The sequence below is a fragment of the Pteropus medius genome, unplaced genomic scaffold, assembly GCF_902729225.1.
Source record: "Pteropus medius unplaced genomic scaffold, Ma_sr-lr_union100, whole genome shotgun sequence".
In the NCBI taxonomy this organism is placed as follows: Eukaryota; Metazoa; Chordata; class Mammalia; order Chiroptera; family Pteropodidae; genus Pteropus; species Pteropus medius.
In genome coordinates this window covers 5,537,747-5,559,578 of record NW_024354498.1, presented here as the reverse complement: position 1 = coordinate 5,559,578, position 21,832 = coordinate 5,537,747, and positions in this window count along the sequence as shown.

Sequence of the window (21,832 nt, the reverse complement as noted above, 5' to 3'; positions counted from 1 at the left end):
AGAATTCTGGAAAATCCTGCTTCAAGACCATTTTTTGGCTTGGAAGTCTCTTGCCTGGTGCATAACCTTATTTTGAATGTCAAAAGCCAAATATTACTTTGGGCCTTCCACATTCCATCTGTAGCAAAATCTCAATCTCCTCTCACCCTGCCCCACCCCATCTCCCAGAGAATAGATGCCTTAGGATAACCAGGACAAGTCATGTCTTTAATAAGACACAGAAGAAATGTACCCTAAAATCGTGAAATATATATTGTCCTTGTGGTATCTGTTTTTGCCCAAGATTATTTGTAGGGCCCCTGTTTCCTAGCTACTATGAGTGTTGGCTGAAAACTCATAGCTGCTTCTGTCTCTGCAAGCTCTGCTCCTCTCCTACTCACTTACCCCTCTCTCCCATACTCTCACAGACCTTAATCAATGACTGACTGACATGGGAGTATAAAAGCTTTGCTAACGTTTAACTAACTCTGTGGTGCTATTTATGCTCCAGGACTCCCCGTGGAATCAGGCTGAAGCTAGTCTCCAGTAGAGACCACAGCCTCACTTAGCTTTTCCCCTGCTCTATCCTGTTCTCCCCAATAAATCACTCATACAAAAATCCCCATCTTCAGCTCTGTTTCTAGGAAACTTGACCTAAGACCTAGTTTTGATATCAGCTGTATTAGTTTTCTACTGCTGGCTAAAAATTACCACAAACTTGGTGGCTTCAACAATACAGTTTTAGTATCTTACAGTTCTGTAGGTCAGAAGTCTGACATGGTTCCCCCTGGGCTAAAATCAAGGTGTTGACAGGGCGCATTCCTTTCTGAAAGCTCTAGGAAAGAATCCATTTTCTCAGCTTTTCCAGGTTCCAGAGGCCACCACGTTCCTTGGCTTTGGTTCCCTTTCATTGACTTCAGTGTCACATATCTCTGACCATTCTTTCATCCCCACATATCCCTCTCTCCATAGTAGGAAAAGATTTCCCACTTTTAAGGACTCATGTGATTATATTGCGCTCACTCAGATAATCCAGGATAATCTCCCCATTTTAAAGTCCTTTGAGTAAACTTAATCACATCTGCAAAGTCTCATGTAAGGTGACATGTTCATAGGTTCCAGGGATTAGTGTGTGGACATCTGTTATGGGTTGAATTGTGTCTTCCCAAAACATTTGGAATTCCTAACTCTGTGAATGTGAATTTCTTTGGAAATAGGGTCTTTGCAGATGATCAAATTAAGATGAGGTCATTAGAGTGGGTGCTAATCTGATATGAGTATGTTGCTGTTAAAAGGGAACTTTGAGCACAGAGACATACACACGCACCCAGGGAGAAGGCCATGTGAACACAAAGGCAGAGATTGGGGTGATATGTCTACAAATGAAGGAACACCAGAAATTGCCAGCAAAACACCAGAAGCTATGAGAGACCTGGAGCAGATTCTTCCTCACAGCCCTAACAAACTAATACGACATCTTTAGGGGCCATTATTCTACTTGTGCCACTGGGCCTATGAATTTGGGGAATGAATAGAGAGCAGCGTAGAATCAAGTAGTGTCCTACTTATAGCTCACATGACTCTGTAAGGTTATCAGGAGTCGGGGAAAAGTTGCCCTAGACCTTGGCCAAGAATGTGTCTGCTGTCAGAGTCTGGTCTCAATTCTTCAGGGCTAGTCCTCCTGAATGAAGGACAAACAGACATTTGGAACTGCAGTAAGGGGTCAGCAGCCAAGCTGTGGGGTAGAGATGGAGGATGGAAGATGGGGATGAGGATTGTTTTTTGCAGGCAAATTGTTCATGGCTTTAGATACTAACCCCACCAAATAGCTGCAGACATAGAGGAAGGTTGTGGATTATGTTTTGGGTAAATAAATGAGGCATCTAAGTGGAAGAAATAAAGAAGGCCAAAGACCCAAAGACAATTAAAAAATAATTTAATATTCTAAAATATACTCATGGCCTCACTTTGCACAATAAGACACTTACCTCTGGTGTTTGTCTGACCATGTAACTTTGTCCATTTATGTGGTAGGTAGCTTTCCTGACCCAGCTGACCTTTTGTTCTTCCAGTCTCCTGGTACGAACTGTTCCATTCTGTCAAAACAAAAATATAAAAAGAAGAAAAACAGAACAAAAAGCAGAACTGAGTTGCTTTACTTTTTCTTGCTGATGATAATGTGAATGTATTGAGGTTGAATGATAACTCCCTTTTGGGATAGGTGATGAATGATGAATGGGAGCAGCAGTGCTAGACTGACATCCTCTAGAACATGCTTGGTTGCCAAGGCCATTAGGAAGTCCCTGTGGGTCTCTAGCCACCTTGTCCTTAACCTTGTTATGCTATGGGCAGAGCAGTATTCACTGCAGGCAGTTGGATAATCCTGGTAGGTTGATTTCTATAAGATTTAGTTCACAGTTGGTCTCCCTGTTCAGTCTTTCATTGACCTGGTTTGCATACCCCAAATTCAACCTTCGGGAGATGACTCTACCCAAATATCGCTGAACACAGCATCACATTATGGAATGAAAACCAGACCAAGGTTTGAGTCTTAGTTCCATCACTTATTAGCTGTGTAATCTTTGTCTGGCAGGGCTGTATTTTCCAATGATGGCTGCAGCAATATCTTCTATCCTACATGCTCTTCTAGAACCCTGTCATTCCCCAGCAGAAGGTGGAGTCTAATTCCTCTCCCCTTTGATCTGTACTTGTGTACTTGTGACTATTCCCATAGATACAATGTGGAAGTGATACTGCAAGACTTCTGAGGTTAGGTTATAAAAAGATCATGCAATGCCTGCATGACTTTCTTGAGATAGTTATGCTTATAACCCAGCCACCATACTGTGAAAAAGTACAAACAGCCTGTAGAGTGACCCAAGTGGAAAGGAACCAAAGCCCCTGACACACAGTCCTGACTGAGCTCCCAATTGACAGCTGACACCAGGTTACTAAATGCCTGTCTTGCAGAGTGGTAGTGTGAGGATTAAATAAGAACATCATTTTGTGTGAGCAACCCGATTATACACCTTAGCCCCACGTATCCAGTCTTGGCTGACATCCTATTTGAAGGAACATAGTCTAGAAGTCAAAAAAAGAAATTAATACTTCAGTCTTTTATACTATCTCTCTCAAGGATATATCAAAAGGGAATTGGGAGTGTAGTAAAATATGACAAAACATCAAAATCCTCTCTTACCACTTTCCCTTAGTAACCTCCACACAGATGATGGTGATGATAATGATGATGATGATGATGATAATGATTCATTGATCCTTAACTATGTGCCAGGAACTTTACAAGTGTTTCACATGTGTTATCACATCCCAAGGTCAAAAATAGATAAGAGAGTACCAGAATTGATGCCCATGCAGTGTGGCTGCAGAACCAGCTTAGTTAATATACTGCCTCTCAGTGGTACACCAAAGTTCACCTTTTTTTCTACCTCTCAAAACCCCAATATTGCAAAAATTTCCCTCAGTCTTCTTTACCCATTCAATTCTTCCTGTCTCAAAACGTGCTGCTTTTCATTCCAGGCTAGAAGTGGTCCCTGCTTATGGACCACATGGGTTTGCTCTAGTGTGACTAGAAGTCCTGGAGACTCCTTGCTCTCCTAGGGAGAAGTGTAAGGAGTTTCCAGCATGGTCCTTCTTTCACTATGACTGTTTTCTGTGAGAAATTGTGGAGAAGTTAGTGAATAAAATTTTATATCTTATGCTGTGATAAGTTGCAAAAATGGCAGCAAATTCTTCCATTCCCTGTGTCCATGCTCTTGCAATGTTGCTGGAACTTGTCTGGCCATGTGACTTGATTGGGTCAATGGAACAATAGCAACTGGTACATAAGAGAAGACTTCAAAAGTGTCTGCGTAATGGGGCTTGCTACTCCAGGACCTTTCCACTATATGAACGAGCCTTGGCTAGCCTGCTGGAGGATGAGAGACCATGTAGGGGAGAGCCAAGGTGCCTAGCGGACTGTTGGCCAGCTTTCAGCTGACCTGGCAGCTGGCCGATAATGTACAAGCAAACACATCTATCAGCTGAAGCAGGCATAGATCAGAAAAACTGGCCTGCTGAATCCAATTCAAATTGCCATATCACAGAATCATTAGCTGAATGGTTGTTGATTCACAGTTAGCTTTTTGCAAAGCATTCAGGGTATAATGGGTGCTCATGAAATATGTTTCTTTCTTCCCATTTTCCTTCTCCCATAATAACTTTGTCTCTTAACCTGATAAAGATAAGGCCATTCAGGTAAAATTATAGAATAAACCAGCTCAAGTGGACCTGTGGCTTTTCATTCATAGTACCATCTCCTTGACCAGCACAAGTCATGCTTTGACTGACTAACTCTTTTCATCTACAGCAGAACATATTTTCCAAAAATGGCCATAATATTTCCAGACTCACGTGCTTTTCTAGAACCTTTCCACCCTCTGTCAAGAGCTGGAGTCTGTGTTGCTTCCAACTTGAACATTGGGTGGGCCTTTGTGATAGCTTCCTAAAACACTATAATATTAGTTGTGACTAATATGTGACTTCCAAAGCTAAGTCATAAGAGGCAATATAGCTTTTGTCTGGTCCTCTCTGTGTCTCTGTGTCTGTCTGTCTCTGTCTCTCTGTTGAAGAGGCACACATACATACAGGCACTGTTTGAGTCTTGAGCTACCATATAAGTCTGGCTACCCTGTGGCTGCCATGTTAGAGAAGCCACAGGGAGGGACCACACAGAGATAAATACCCAAGGAGCCAGCTGTTGGAGACTTCCCATTCAAGACACTAGACATCTGACTGAATAAGTCTGCAAGACGACCTCAGCCTCAATTCCTTTCTAGCTGCAAACTCATGAATAATTCGACCACCACCTTTTTGGGAGCAACTTTACCATGACAATGTTTGGCATAGTCACCATATAGTGTGCTGTCGACATGTTTTTTCTTACATATGCAATCCATAGTTGAGCTCAAAGCTGGTTCTGGTCAAGGATACAGTGACCATGAGGACCAGTCATTAGGGGACAATATATGGTCAGAACTCACAGAGACAGAAAATTTGGAAGAGAATGCTGGATTAGTGAAAGTCTGAAATATGATTTTTTTGGTTAATTTTTAAATGAAATATCATTCTGCACTTTTCAAATATTCACAGTAACAAAGAAAGACACATAGCCAGTGACTGGCATCTTAAAAGCATTCAAAGTTAAATAATAATAGCTATTTCTGAGCACCTGCTATGTACCAGAGGCTGTTGTAAGCACTTTCCATGCATTAAATAATTTAATTAAATAATCATCACAACACCATCATATGGGAAGTACCATTATTACGTCATTTTAAAAAACATGCCAAAGATCATGGCAGAATTTGAGAATTTGAACCTGGCAGACTGGCTCCAGAGTCCATGATTTTAAACACCAAACTACACTGTTTCTCAATAATTATTAAACAAACTAATGTTTCCAAATTAACTTCTAAGAAAAATAACATTTTAAGTAAATGGTTTGTAAGCAAATATTGACATTTTGGGAGACTGTAATGGGGATTCCAGTTAAAAATGTTCAAAATAATTTCTGAACAGAAAAAATTTTTAATCCTATTTATGCGATTGTGAATATAAGAATAATGAACCAAATACTCCATTCTGTCTACAACCAGATGTTAGATTTATACTTTATCCACTTTTTAAATTTGAGGAAAACTTTATATACCTATTAATAATTAACAATAAAAATGGTATAAAATATGAGTAAATTATAACTTATTAAAAACTCCTCAATAAAAATTTTGGATTAATCATATGAAGAATAAAGCAATACCAACAACTTAAACTCTATTAGACATATGGATCAAATAACAACCTTTGGTTTCAAACCAGCATATGTACTGTAAGGAAGCTTTCCCTCCAAAATAGTTCAGAATCTAATCCTGTCCCATGACCACCACTGATATTTCCACAGTCTAAGCCAGCATCTTCTCTCACCTGGACTTTGTAATAGTTTCCTAACCAGCTTTCTTTTTCCACTCTTGGCACTGCAGCCAGAGTGACCTTTAAATGATGGAAATCACACGGTGTCACTCTTCTGTTTAAAACCCTCCAGTGGTTTCTTTTTTTTTTTTTGGTAATCAATGTTTCTTTAATTAATTAATTAATTTATTTTAATTAGTTTCAAGTATACAGTACATTTGGTTGGACATTTATATAGTTTTAAAATGACTCCCCTAATTGCTCTTTCTCTCTCCTCTGGCTCTCCACCTAGCCAATATATTAATGCTGACTGCATTACCTATGCCATGCTTCCCATCCCCGTGGCCACCTATCAACTACTAATTTGTATGTCTTTAACCCTTCCCTCTATTCTTCCATCCCCCCATCTTTCCTCTCCTCTGTTTATCACCAAATTGTCCACTATATTTGTGAGTCTGTTTTTGATTAGTTTGTTCTTTTCGTTCCTTAGATTCCACGTATAAGTGAAATCATATGGTATTTATCTTTCTCTATCTGACTTATTTCACTCAGCAGAATAACCTCTAGGTCTACCCATGTTGTTGCAAATGGTAGGATTTCATTTTTTAATGGCTGAGTAATATTCCATTGTATATATGAACCATAACTTCTTTATTCAATTGTCTGTTGATGGGCATTTAGGTTGCTTTCATATCTTGGCTATTATAAATTGTGCTGCCATGAATATTGGGGTGCATAGATCTTTATGAATTATTGTTTTGGTTTTCTTTGGATAAATGCCCAGAAGTGCAATTGCTGGGTCAAAAGGTATATCCATTTTAAATTTTTTGAGAAACCTCCTGCTGTACCAATTTGCAATCCCACCAACAATGCATGAGGGTTCCCTTTTCTCTGCATCCTCGCCAACACTTGTTCTTTGACTTATTGATGATAGCCATTCTGACAGGTCTCAAGTGATATCTCATTGTGGTATATCTGAAAAGAAATTACTGTTAGTAATATCAGAGAGTTTACTGCCTATGTTTTCTTCTAGAAATTTTATGATTTCGGGTCTTACATTTAAGTCTTTAATCCATTTTGAGTCTATTCTTGTATACAGTGTAAGAAGGTGGTCCAGTTTCTTTTTCTTTTTTTTGCATGTATCTGTCCAATTTTCCAAACACCATTTATTGAAGAGATTGTCTTTACCCCATTGTATATTCTTACCTCCTTTGTCATATATTAAGTGAGCATATAGACATGGATTTATTTCTGGACTCCATTCTGTTCCATTGATCAATGTATCTGTTTTTATGCCAGCACCATGCTGTTTTGATTACTGTAGCCTGGTAGTATAATTTAATATCAGGTAGTATGATACCTCCAACTTTGTACTTCTTTCCCAAGATTGCCGTGGCTATTCGGGGTCTTTTATGGTTCCATATAAATTTTAGGATTATTTGTTCTATCTCTCTGAAAAATGCCATTAGTATTTTGATAGGGATTGCATCGAATCAATTGATTGCTTTGGGTAGTATGACCATTTTAATTATGTTGATTCTTCCTACCCATGAGCACAGTATATGCTCCCATTTATTTGTATCTTTTTCAGTTTATTTTTCAATGACTTATAATTTTCTGAGAACAGGTCTTTTACCTTCTTGGTTATTTTGATTCCCAGGTATTTTATAGTTTTTGATGCAATTGTAAATGGGATTATTTTCTTAATTTCTCTTTCTAAAAATTCATCATTGGTGTATAAAAATGCCACTGACTTCTGAATACTTATTTTGTAACCTGCTACTTTACTGAATTCATTGATTAGTTCTAACAGTTTTTTGGTGGAATCTTTAGGGTTCTCTATATATAATATTATGTCATCGCCAAATAACGACAGTTTTACTTCTTCCTTTCCAATTCAGATACCTTTTCTTTCTCTTTTTTGTCTTGTTGCTGTGGCTAAGACTTCTAATACAATGTTGAAGAGGAGTGTTGAAAGTGGGCATCCTTGTCTTGTTCCTGATCTTAAGGAAAACACTTTTAGCCTTTCCCCATTGAGTGTGATGTTAGCTGTCAGGTTTGTCATATATGGCCTTTATTATGTTGAGGTATGTTCTCTCTATTCCCACTTTTCTGAGAGTTTTTATCATAAACGGATGCTGGATTTTGTTGAACGCTTTTTCTACATCTATTGATGTGATCATATGGTTTTCATCTTTCAATTTGTTAATGTGGTATATCACATTAATTGATTTGCAGATATCATACCAACCTAGTATCCCAGGAATAAATCCAACTTGATCATGGTGTATGATATTTTTAATGTATTGCTGAATTTGTTTTGCTAATATTTTGTTGAGGATTTTTGCATCAATGTTCATAAAAGATATTGGCCAATGGTTTTCTTTTTTTGTAATGTCTTTGTCTGGTTTTAGAACAAAGGTAATGGTGGCCTCATAAAAGGATTTAGGGAGCCTTCCCTCTTCTTGAATTTTTTGGTATAGTTTGAGAAGGATAGGTAATCTTCTTTGAATGTTTGGTAAAATTCGCCTATGAAGCCATCTGGTCCAGAACTTTTGTTTTGTGGGAGGTTTTTGATTACTGATTCTATTTCATTGGTAGTAATTGGTCGGTTCAGATTTTCTGTTTCTTTTTGACTCAGTCTTGGGATATTGTATGTTTTTAGGAATGTGTCCATTTCTTCCAGACTGTCCAACTTGTTGGCATGTAATTGCTTGTAGTATTTTCTTATGATCCTTTGCATTTCTTTGGAGTCTTTAGTTAATTTCTTCTCTTTCATTTGATTTTATTTGAGTCCTCTCTCTTTTTTCCTTGAGTCTGGCTAAGGGTCTGTCAATTTTGTTCATCCTTTCAAAGAACCAGCTCTTAGTTTCATGAATATTTTGTATTGTTTTTCTAGACTCTATTTTCTCTTTTCCACTCTGATCTTTACTATTTCCTTCCTTCTATTCACTTTGAGCTTTGTTTGCTGTTCTTTTTCTAGTTCTTTTAAGTGTAAGGTTAGATTGTTTATTTGAGCTTTTTCTTGTTTCTTGAGGTAGGCCTGTATTGCTATGAATTTCCCTCTTAAGACTGCTTTCACTATGTCCCATAGATTTTGAGTTGTGTTTTCATTTTCATTTGTCTCGAGATATCTTTTGATTTCTTCCTTGATCTCATTAATAACCCATTCATTGTTTAGTAGCATGTTACTTAGCCTCCATGTATTTGTGTATTTTAGTTTTTTTCTTGTAGTTGATTTCTAGTTTCATACCATTGCGATTGGAGAAGATGATTGATATGATTTCAATCTTCTTAAATTTATCGCGACTTGATTTGTGTCCTAACATGTGGTCTATCCTAGACAATGTTCCATGTGCACTTGAGAAGAATGTATATTTTGCTGCTTTGGGGTAAAATGCTCTGAAATTATCTATTAAACCCGTCTGGCCTAGCGTGTCTTTTAGGCTCATTGTTTCCTTGTTGATTCTTTGCCTGGGAGATCTATCCATTGGTGTTAATGGGGTGTTAAAGTCTCCTATTATGAGTGTATTACTGTTGGTCTCTTTTTTTATGTCAGTCAATAATTGCTTTATGTATGTAGGTGATCCTGTGTTGGATGCATATATGTTTACTAGGGTTATGTCCTATTGATTTATCAATCTCTTTATCATCATGTAATGCCCTTTTTTGTTTCTTATTATAGCCTTTGTTTTAAAGTCTATTTTATCTGATATAAGTATCATTACCCTGGCTTTTTTTTTTTTCATTTCCATTTGCGTGAAATATCTTTTTCTGTCCTTTTACTTTCAGTCTTTGAGTATCATTTGATCTAAAGTGGGTCTTGTTTTCTTATCCATACGGATACCCTATGTCTTTTGATTGGAGCATTTAATCCATTTACATTTAAAGTGATTACTGATAGGTACATAGTTACTGCCATTTTATTATTCGTATTTGTTATTTTTATTTTCTTTTTTACCCCTTCTCTTTTTACCGAAGTCCCTTCAAAATTTCTTGTAATAGTAGCTTGTTGGTGATGAATTCCTTAAGCTTTCCCCGTCTGGGAAGCTCTTTATCTCATATTCCATTTTAATTGAAAGCCTTGCTGGGTAGATTATTCATGATTGTAGATTCTTGTTTTTCATAACTTTGAACATTTCTTGCCAGTCCCTTCTGGCCTGCAAACTTTCCATAGAAAAATCAGCAGACATTCTTATGGGGGTACCCTTGTAAGTAACTAGCTGCCTTTCTCTTGCTGCTTTTAAGATTCTCTCTTTTTCTTTGACCTTTGGCATTTTGATTATGATATGTCTTGGTGTGTGTCTCTGTGAATTCTTCCTGTTTGGGACTCTTTGTGCTTCCTGAACTTGTATGTCTAATTCCTTTGCCAAGTTAGGGAAGTTTTCTTTCATTATTTCTTCAAATAGATTCTCAATCCTTTGCTCTCTCTCTTCTCCTTTAGGTACTCCTGTGATCCAGGTATTGTTATGCTTTATGTTTTCCCAGAGGTCTCTTAAACTATCCTCATTTTTTAAATTCTTTTTTCTTTTTGTTGTTCCGATTGGGTGTATTCTGCTACCTTGTCTTCCAGTTCACTGATTCAGTCTTCTGCTTCATCCGATCCACTGTTGAATCCTTTTAGTGTATTCTTCATTTCAGTTATTGTATTCTTCATTTCTGTCTGGTTCTTTTTTAAGGTTTCTATGTCCTTTTTTTATGCTCGCTACCTCTCTGTTGATGTTCTCATTATGCTCATCCATTTTTCCCATTAGTTGAGCATCCTTATAACCATTATTTTGAACTCTGGCTCTGGTAGGTTGCTTGCCTCCATTTCATTTAACTTATTTTCTAGAGTTGTCTCCTGTCGTTTCACTTGTGGCATGTTTCTTTGTTTTCTAATTTATTAGCCTCTCTGTGTTCGTTTCTATGTGTCAGGAATATTCGTTTCGTCTCTCAGCCTTGGCCAGATGGCCTAATGTGGAAGGTGTCCTATGTGGCCCAGTGGCGCACTCTCCCTGATCCCCAGTGCTGGGGGCTCTGGACATGATCTTTGTGTGGGTTGTGTGTGATCTTCTGTTGTAGTTAAGCCTTTACTGTTGTTAGTACATCAGTTAATGGGATTAACACTCAGGATGACTAATTGGCTGCACCCACAAGGTAAGAGTTGCTGTGTGGGGGCTGACCTCACTGAGTGAGATTTGCCCTAGCAGGCTTGTGTACTTGTTGTATGCAATCACCCTTTGTGTGTACAGCTAATGGGGCTAGTCAGGATTGGCTCTTTTTTTGGTCTGGTGTCAGCCTCCAGATGCTCTGGTTTTGTGGCCCCATGGGAGGAGCTCCCCTGTAGGCTAAGGTCAATCACTGCTTTTGATTGCTCAGGGCTACCTAGTGGGAAGTACAAAGCGATCCACAGATGGTTGTTGCCTATGTTGGATCTATAGGTAAGTGGAAGAAATAACGCTGTAGGCAATGGTCCGGTTATCCCCCATCCCTGACCTAGGGCAGTTTAACAGAGGGACCAGTGCTCCTCCAGGTCTGACTCTGCCCGTCAGTTGCCCATAAGTCTCTGAAATTGGAAAAGTCTCTGGGTGATATGCATGTTGGGTGGTGCAGGGACCCAGGAGTCTCCTGGGTCTACTGAGTAAATTCCCCTCTGCCACTGCAGTGTCAGTTTACATGCCAGCGCTGTCTCTGTGGCTCCCTGTACAAGTTTCCAATCATAGCAAGGTCAGCTGCTGCCACCCTTGGGCCTGAATATGCCACCCCAGAGCAGGGGCAGCTGCCTGTCAACATGCGGTGAGCACTCTGTGTATTGGATGGGGCAGGAGCTCAAGGAGGCCAGGGCCGTCAGGCCATTACAGACCCCTGTCATCCCCTCAAGAGATATTGCAGCTCATACAGGCAGCAGTAGTCTGCCCACAACTGTTTTCCTGAAGTGCGCTCACCGCGTTAGCCAAGGCCTGTTGCCTGTGCAGACTACACAACCCCAGAGCCAAGCAGGGTACAAGAGGCTGCTTGTCAATGGGCTACAGGCACTTTGTGGCTTGGATGAAGTGGGATCTCAGGGAGACAAAGGCTGTCAAGCCAATACAGCCTCAGTTTTGCTGCAACGTCTGTTCTCGGGTGTTCCCACTGTAGTCACAGATCACAGTGAGACTAGCTGCTGTCTGGGGCGGTCCCACAGATCCCCGCGCTCCCCAGACTCAACATTGCAACTCTTGCAGGGAGCAGAGGTCTGCCTGCCACTGATTTCCATGCAGTGCCTGCCTTATGCTAGCCAGTTTGTTGCCTGTGTGGATTGGGAGATCTAGCGGGGGAGGGGCAGGGCCGTGACAATTCACTGTCAATGGGCCACCTGGGCCAATTTGTGGGTAGGGTGGGTCGGGGTCTCAGGGAGACAATGGCAATCAGATCAATAGAGCTTGTCTTGCTGCAACTTTGGTAACCATTCCTGCGTTCCTGCAGAACTCCCAGATCACAGCAAGACCAGTTGTTGTCAGGGACTTGCCTACAGATCCCTGAGATCCACTCAAGTTCGTGTTGGCAGCAGTTATCTGCCTGACCCTATCTCGGAAATGATTGCTCACAGTGCTGGCCACCAGCTGCGAATGCTTGACCCTGAATGGATGCAGGGCATGGCAGCCGTCCAGCAACTAACCTGGACAATCTGCAGGTTAGGTGAGGCGGGCTGATTCCTTCAGGCCAGCACTTCCTAATGGCCTTGTGGGAGGGGTCTGCAGTCACACAGGGGTGGTCTGTAGATAGTCTGGTAGGGGGGCCAGACTAAGGCACAATGGCGGCTGCCCTTCCAGCCCTCATTCTGGCATTAGGTAATGCAGACTTTCTCAGAATGAATCCATGTGAGCCTGTGACCCACCGCCGGTGTCCCGGGTGAGTGTCTGCAGGTCAGAGAGCCTGTGCGTGGGCCCTTCAGAGGGGTGTCCTGGGTTTCAGTCTTCTTCCATCTCACCTAGATGGCCAGAATCTTCTCTGGTTTTTACAGTCAGAGTTACTGGAATCTCCTCTTCCCTGGGATGGAACTCTGGGCTGGGGAGCCCCCAAATGAGTCCAGGACACCCAACTCCTTCAGGGGAGCCTATGCAGCCTCACTGTCCCTCCCGGTGATCCTTCACCAACCGCAGGTGCTGGTCCAGCCTGATTCGCGACTTTGCCCCTCCCACCGGCTTCTATGTGGCTCCTTTATATTATCAGACGTAGGTGATACAATCAGCTGGACTTCAGGAGATTCTCCATGTTGATTATTCTATAATTTGGTTGTAATTTCAATTCGGATCTGGGAAGAGACGAACCTGGCTTTTACCTAGTCCACCATCTTCCTCCAGTCTTCCTCCAGTGGTTTCTTGCTTCACTTTGCCCACTTCTCTGACTTTACCTCTGGGCAGTTTCCCTCTCTCACTGGATTGCAGCCACACTGGCCTTTGAAATCACATCTTAGAGGCTTTGGCTTGCAATTTCCTCTGCTCTCAGGTCTTCAGCTAACTGGCTCCTTCCCCACTTTGGGTGTCAGCAAATATGTTACCTCTTTAGAGAGGTCGTCCCTTAACTATCCTTTCCAACTTTGTCACCCCTATTCTCCATCACTTCACCCTGTTTCCCTTTATTGTGCATGTTACAATTTGTATTATCTTGATCTTTTCTTTTCTTCTTGGCACTGTTTCCCCCTATATTAGTTACTCTCTCCTTTTTCTGTTTTATTGTGGAACAAACTACCCTAAAACTCAGTGATGTAAATCATTACTTAATGCATTTACACATGATTTTGTAGGATGCCAATATGGTCTAAGCTCAGCTGGGTCATTCTTCGTCTTGGGCCAGGCTTGGCTGGTTTAGCTAGGCCAGCTCATGCATCTGCTGTCAGCTGATGGATCAGTGGGGACTGGCTGGTTTATAATGGCCTTCACTGGGAAGGCTAGGGCACTGGGACCTTTCTGCATATATCCTCTCGTCCTCTAGCGGGTTAGCTTAGGCTTGTTCACATAGCAGTCATAGCGGTGCAAGAGCTTGAGACTAGAGACTCACGGCTCCTTGAGGTCTAAGCTAGGAATCAACACTGTCGTTTCTGTTGTATTCCATTGGACAAACAAGTCACAAGGCCAGCCCAGATACAAAGGGTGCAGAAATAGACTCCATCACTTGATGAGAGGAGCAGCAAAGTACGGTGGCCATTATTGCATTTGACCACACCCCCACTGGATTGTAGCTCCATGGGAGCGGGGCCTTGGCCTTGCTCCATGGACTGGTGTTTGGAAACTACTGCTCAAAAGCCCAGGACTCTGCTACATTCTGGTCAATCCCATATTCAGTCCTCACTTTGGTTTAAGTTATTCAAGATGTGGCAATTCTGCCTTTCACATTAACCCGCTCTGGAATGCAACCACCAACTGAGAAACTGTCGCTTTAGAGAAAAATTACCCAAGCTGGAATAGCGGGAGGAGAGGGGGTAATATGAGAAACTTCAAATTAAATAGTGAGGCCGAAAATCTGTCAAGTTCTGTAAGATAAAAATCTTCTTGAAAGGGCACATCTGCCAAGACTGCATTTTCACAGGAAGTCTTGAATGGAAACGAGGTCAGCACGAAGCTAGTGTCCTCCCTCCCAGCCACGCCCAGGGAGAGAGTGGAGAGATTTTGACGACAACTAAATTGGATCCCAAAAAGTCAGTGCTCTTTATCCCTTATAAAAAGAAAGAAAAAACCCTCTTAAGTTGGTGAGAGATGCTGGCAAGGGCAACCTCACTCCTTCTGTGGACTTGGAATCGGGTATGTGTTTTCCCCTCCTCTCACCTGAAATGTTTAAAAGTAGACTCCATTGAAATATATTCCATTTTTCAGAAGTAAGTCATTAAATTTGTCAGCCCCTCAATAAGTATTTAGAGCTGATCTAGTATATATGCAGCACTGAGCTGAGTATCTTGGGGACACCAAAGAAGTGGGAGGTTCTGCCTTCAGAAAACTTACTAGGGACATACAGAGCTTGAAGGCACTGACAGTGGATCTGTCTGCTGGCAGCACTCCCCACAGCTAGGGCAATGAGGCTTATCCTCAGGGGAGGATTTGAGGGGCTCAGCTCCATGTCTATCACAACTATAATTTATGAGCATTTCAAATGTGCAGGCATTCTGTTAAGTGCTTTGTGCTAGCATGCAATTGAATCGTTATGACAACTTTCTCTTGACATAAGTACTATTAGTATCACTATTTTATCAACGGAAACTGAAGTCCAAAGTTACAGGATTAATCCAAGATTTCAACCCACATCTGTGTAACTCCAAGCTAGAGCACTATCCTGGCTGCCCAGTCTAAGATTATCAATAGTAAACATAAATGATAACATTTATTCTTACTATAGTGCCAAGCTTTACATGTATTATTATTATTATTATTTTAAATTTTATTTTATTATTAGTTTCAAATATATAGTACATTGATTAGACATTTATAGTTTATAAAATGTTCTCCCTGATTGCTCGTTCTCTCCTCTGGCTCTCCAACTAGCCAGTACATTACTGCTGACTGCATTCCCTAGGCCATGCTCCCCATCCCCGTGACCATCCATTAGCTACCAATTTGTACTTCTTTAACTCTTCACCCCTTTCTCCCAGCCCCCAACCCCTCCCCTCTGTCCATCACCAGACTGTCCTCTATATTCGTGAGTCTGTTTTTGATCAGTTTGTTCTTTTTCTTAGATTCCGCATATAAGTGAAATCACATGGTATTTATCTTTCTCTGACTTATTTCACTCAGCATAATAACCTCTAGATCAATCCATGTCATTGCAAATGGTAGGATTTCATTTTTTAATGGCTGAGTAATATTCCATTGTATATATGAACCATAACTTCTTTATCCAATCATCTGTTAATGGGCATTTAGGTTGCTTCCATATCTTGGCTATTGTAAATTGTGCTGTCATGAACGTAGGAGTGCATAGATCTTTTACGTGTATTATTTTACTTAACCTCCACCAGAACCTTATGAGATAGTTATAATTCCTATGTCCATTTCATAATAGGGGAACTGAGGCACAGAGAGATTAAGTTTTTGCCCAAGGTCGCCAAGCAGGTCAGGGTAGCCCTAGGTTTCCTCGTATTTTCATGAGCTGATGGTGACCCTCCTGTATGTTTTTGTTCTGGATGCGGATATGGTTCAGTGGTAGGAGAGCTTCAAGACACATTCAGTTGGGAATCCTGGCTCTTTCTAAAAAACTTTTCCACTGATCTCGATCCCATTCAGAGTGGGCCTGTCATGAATTCCGTTTCTCTTGCTGCCCTAAGTCCTCTCCTACCTGGAACCCTTACAAGTCTTCCCTTTTGCTCCTTCATTATTGGAGGATGATTCTACAGAAATCCATCTCTTCCTTCTTTGTCTGCCATGGTTTCCCCTCCTAAGCAGGCTGCATGGCCCAGAGTGCACAGCCAGGGAGGGGGAAGAAGACTTTAGAATCCAGGCTGCTGAAGGGGCTCTCCTTAGAAGCTCCTTAGAATAGATCCTGAGCAGCTGACACAGAGGAATGTGCCTTGGATCCAGCAGCCTCCTGTTGGCTTGATTTCAGGCAAATGAAAGCTGGCTGCAGAAGGAGACCAAAGAAACCCAACCCTTCACACTTCTTGGACATAACACCCAGCTTCCATCTTAGAAGATTCCGACTGGAGAGGCTCCAGAAATGACTGCAACTAGCCCTCTCATTCTATTTAGGATAGAACTGAAACTCAGAGAGGTCATTGCTGGTACAAGATCACATAGCTCTTTAGTGACTGAGCCAGGCCTAGAGCACCCATACCCAAGTCACTATTCTTTCCAACCACCTTACAGCAGTGTTTCCAGCCTTCAGCTCTTTGGAGACCATCTTCACAATTTTTGCCATATCCATACACCATCTGTGCCATTAATTGTTTAAGATTTTTTAAAAAATGGACTAATATTTTAAACAAATCAAATTTATTGAAAGAGAAGCTTCAAATTACTAGTTTGTTCTGGTTTTATATTTTGCTCACAAATATATCCAATGTAAAACTAAATCATTTTGTACCCCTCTGGTGGTATGCCTTCTACCTTTTTGGAAACAGGGCCTTAGAGGTAACCATGAGAGGGAGCTCTGAGTTCAAGTTTCTTCTCTGTTACTTATTGGCTGCAATGACATGGGCAAGTCACTTCACCTTTCTAGGTCTAAGTTTTCTGTGAGATGAGAGTCAATACTAAGCTCCACCTCTGCATTCCTTTTAGAGAGTTCATAAGATTCAAACATGGACATATGCTTGAAAGAGCTTTTCCATTCAAAGAAGGCGAAGCACTGGAAGTTTTCATTATTACTCTACTTATGAGATTTATTATTTTCCCATTTATGGTAGAACTATTTCTTCAGTTGCTCATCTTCAAAGAGATATGGAGATCTCTTAGTGCTGGTTTCATCTCTTTCCTGAAAGTGTGTCTCTGAACAAATTCCTATTGTCACAGGTTTATCTGTCCTGTGGAGTCCCTTATTCCTCCTTGCTACTAAAAGACATCCCCAGCCAGGTGATGAGTGAAATTTTATTTTCACATAGCTTGCTAAAAAAGACTTACCTAAACAGAGTTTAAGTCTCCAAAGTCAGAGAGGAAAATCTCCTAGGAAAGGCTCAGCTGGTATAGTTGTGGACAGAGAAAGAAAAATTCTGGGCTATAGCTAAGAAACCTGGTCTGAATTTCTGGTTGTAAAGTGGAAGGAGGAGCCCTGCTCAGTGCTTCAGGGTCAAGGAGACAGTGAATGGATGACGTTATCAGTTTGCAGCTCTTGCTGGAACCAGGAACCAGGAGTAAATTTCACCAGAGATAACCAAATTTCTAATTTTTTTTTTCTTATCACATCTCTGAATGTAAAAATCTCAAGGAAAGGATATGTTTGGACTTTTGATTTTAAATTTGTTGAAGACTGGTGTGTGTGTGTGTGTGTGTGTGTGTGTGTGTGTGTGTGTGTGTGTTACGTGTTTACCATTCATAGCACTTATGTGCAAGGCACTAGAGTTTTACAAATATTAACTAATTTAATCCTTTCAACAACCTATGAAGCAGGTACTATTAATATCCTAATTTTGTAGATGAGGAAACTTAGGCACAGAGAAGTAAAGTGGCTTATCCAAGGTCATGCAGCTAGTATTAGGTAGATCTAGGATTTGAACCACCCAGACAATCTGGCTCCAGAACTCCTGCTCTTAACTAGTATACCATATTTTGAAATATAAACATTTTGAATGCCCAATTTCACCCATTTCTTAAGGCCTAATTTTAAAGGTTCCTGTCTGGGGAATCCCCTGAGCCTCATACAAGAGAAACCTTTTTACAACTCCAATTGCACTTTCTCTATACCTCTTTAAAGGCACATACCACATTTTAGTTTGTATTAGAATGATTTTTATGTCTTATCTTTGTGCGTGTTTGCCTTGATAGTCATTAGCGCTCTTCACCAAATATTTCTAGTGCTCCACTTACAGGCATAGGGTAGAATTGCATTTCCTAGCACCTTTGTGGTGGAGTGGGGCCATGTGACTTGTTTTGGTCAAGGATTTGTGAGCAGAATATATGTGAGTCACTTCTGGGCTGACCAGTGAATCTTCTATGAAAAATTCTCTGGAATTCTCCTTTGCTCGGGCACAGTCACAGGCAACATCTAAGACAGTGATTAGTCTATCTGCATGGATCCCTGAGAGACCATGAAGGGCAGAGTCCTTCTGCTAACCCATAATGGGCATATATTATGAGCGAGATTTTACAACATTTTTGTTGTAAGAGATATTTGTTGTTGTGATGTTAGGACTAGTTTTTACTATAGCAAAACCTAACCTCCTGACTAATGTAGTTTAGTTGGTCCCCTATTTTAGTCATTAGTGTGCAATATGAGAGATGGGCAACATCTTAAGAACTTCAAGGTTTGGCTTTTGGGAAGAAAATTTTTAAGGACCGGCCTTAAAATTCATACATAAAAGGCTTCCACATTGGGAAGGAAGAAATAAACTTGTTCCTATTTACAGAAGACATCATTGTCTATATAGAAAATTCTAAAGAATCTACAAAAAAATTTAGAAATTAACTAATAAGTGAGTTTAGCAAGGTCACAGGATACAAGTCTTTGTGGTAAATACCCAGTAGAGGGATGGCTGGATCATATGGTAGATCAATTCTTAGTTTTTTGAGGAACCTCCATACTGTTTTCCATAGTGGCTGTACCAATTTGCAGTCCCACCAGCAGTGGATGAGGGTTCCTTTTTCTCCGCATCCTCTCCAACGTTTGTTATTACTTGTCCTGTTGATTATAGCCATTCTAACAGGTGTGAGATGATATCTCATTGTGGTTTTGATTTGCATTTCCTCAATAGCTAGCGATGTTGAACATCTTTTCATATATTTGTTGGCCATTTGTATGTCCTCTCAGGAGAAGGGTTTGTTCAGGTCTTCTGCCCATTTTTGATTGGATCATTTTTTTGTTGTTGTTATTGAGTTATATGAGTACTTTGTATATTTTAGATATCAGGCACTTATCGGAGACATTGCTTGCAAATATATTTTCCCATTCGGATGATTCTCTCTTCACCTTGTTGACGGTTTATTTTGCTGAACAGAAGCTTTTTAGTTTGATATAGTCTCATTCATTTATTTTAGCTTTTACTTCCCTTGCCTTTGAGGTCAAATTCATAAAATCCTTTTTAAATCCAAGGTCCATGAGTTTAGTTCCTATGTTTTCTTCTATGCAATTTATTGTTTCAGGTTTTATATGCAGGTCCTCAATCCATTTTGAGTTAATTTTGGTGTATGGTGATAGACAACAGTCTAGTTTCATTCTTTAGCAGGTGGCTTTCCAGTTTTCCCAGCACCATTTATTGAAGAGGCTTTCCATTCTCTACTGTATGTTTTTGGCTCTTTTGTCGAAAATTATTTGCCCATATAAATATGGGTTGACTTCTGGTCTCTCAATTGTGTTCCACTGGTCCATGTGTCTGTTTTTCTGCCAATACCATGCTGTTTTGATTACTGTCGCTTTGTAGTATAATTTGAAGTCGGGCAGAGTGATGCCTCCAGTCTCGTTCTTTCTTCTCAGGATAGCTTTGGCAATTCGGGGTCTTTTGTGCTTTCATACAAATCTGATGATTTTTTGTTCTATTTCTTTAAAAAATGCCAATGGGATTTTGATGGGGATTGCATTAAATCTGAATAATGCTTTAGGTGATATGGTCATTTTAACTATTTTGATTCTTCCAATCCAAGAACATGGAATATCTTTCCATTTCTTTGTATCTCCTTCCATTTCTTTTAATAAAGTCTTGTAGTTTTCATTATATAGGTCCTTTGCACGTTTCATTATTATTTCTAAGTATTTTATTCTTTTTGTCGCAATTGCAAAAGGAATTATTTTTTCTACTTCTTTTTCTGACACTTCGTTATTAGAGTATAGGAACGCTCTGGACTTTTGAACGTTGATTTTTTATCCAGAGACTTTATTGTATTTGCTTATTGTTTCTGGTAGTGTTCTTGTGGAATCTCTAGGGTTTTTTTATATAGAGAATCATGTCATCCCCAAATAGTGACAGTTTGACCTCTTCATTTCCTACTTGGATGCCTTTTATATCTTTCTCCAGTCTGATTGCACTCGCTAGGACCTCCAATGTTATATTGAAAAACAGTGGTGATAGTGGACAGCCTTGCCTTGTTCCTGATCTTAGAGGGAAGGTTTTTAGTTTTTTACCTTTAAGTATATTGTTGGCTGAGGGTTTGTTATATGTGGCCTTTATTATATTAAGGTACTTTCCTTCTATACTGATTTTGTTCAGTGTTTTGATCATAAATGAATGCTGTATCTTGTTGAAGGTTTAATCTGCATCTATTGATATGATCATATGAATCTTATTTTTTAATTTGTTTATGTAGTGTATCACATTAATCGATTTACATATGTTGAACCATCCCTGTGCCCCTGGGATGAAGCCCACTTGATCGTGGTGTATAATCTTTTTAATATGTTGCTGTATTTGGTTCGCTAGTATCTTATTTAGGTTTTTTGCATCTGTGTTCATGAGAGATATCGGTGTATAGTTTTCTTTTTTTGTGTTATCCTTACCAAGTTTTGGTATCAGGGTAATATGGGCCTCATAAAATGAGTTGGGAAGTATTGCCTCCTCTTCGATTCTCTGGAAGAGTTTGAGGAGAATAGGTATTAAATCTTCTTTAAATGTTTGGTAGAATTCATCTGGTCCTGGACTTTTACATTTTGGTAGGTTTTTGATGATTGTTTCAATTTCCATACTGCTGATCGGTCTATTTAGATTTTCCAGTTCTTCTTGATTCAATCTAGGAAGGTTGTATTTTTCTAAGTACTGGTCCATTTCTTCTAGGTTATTAAAGTTCGTGTTATATACTTTTTCATAGTATTCTTGCATGATCCTTTGTATTTCTGTGATGTCAGTCTTAATTTTCCCTCTTTTACCCCTGATTTTGTTATTTGTGTCCTTTCTCTCTTTTTTTTTTTTAGTAAGTCTAGCCAGGGGTTTGTCAATTTTATTAACCTTCTCAAAGAACCAGCTCTTTGTTCCAATTATTTTTTCTATTGTTCTTTTGTTTTCAATTTCATTTATTTCTGCTCTAATTTTGACGATTTCTTTCCTTCTGCTGACTTTAGGCTTCATTTGTTCTTCCTTTTCTAGTTTTATTATTATTATTATTATTTTCATTTTTTAGGCAAGGCAACCCTTGGTTGACCTCACAGATTGCAAGGGCCTTGTCAGCTTACAATCCCTTATTTTTATTTTTATTTTTTTACGCCTACAGCACCTGGTCTTTCTAGGTGGTCTCCCATCCAAGTACTAGCCAGGCCCGACCCTGCTTAGCTTCTGAGATCAGACAGGATCGGGCTTGTTCAGGGC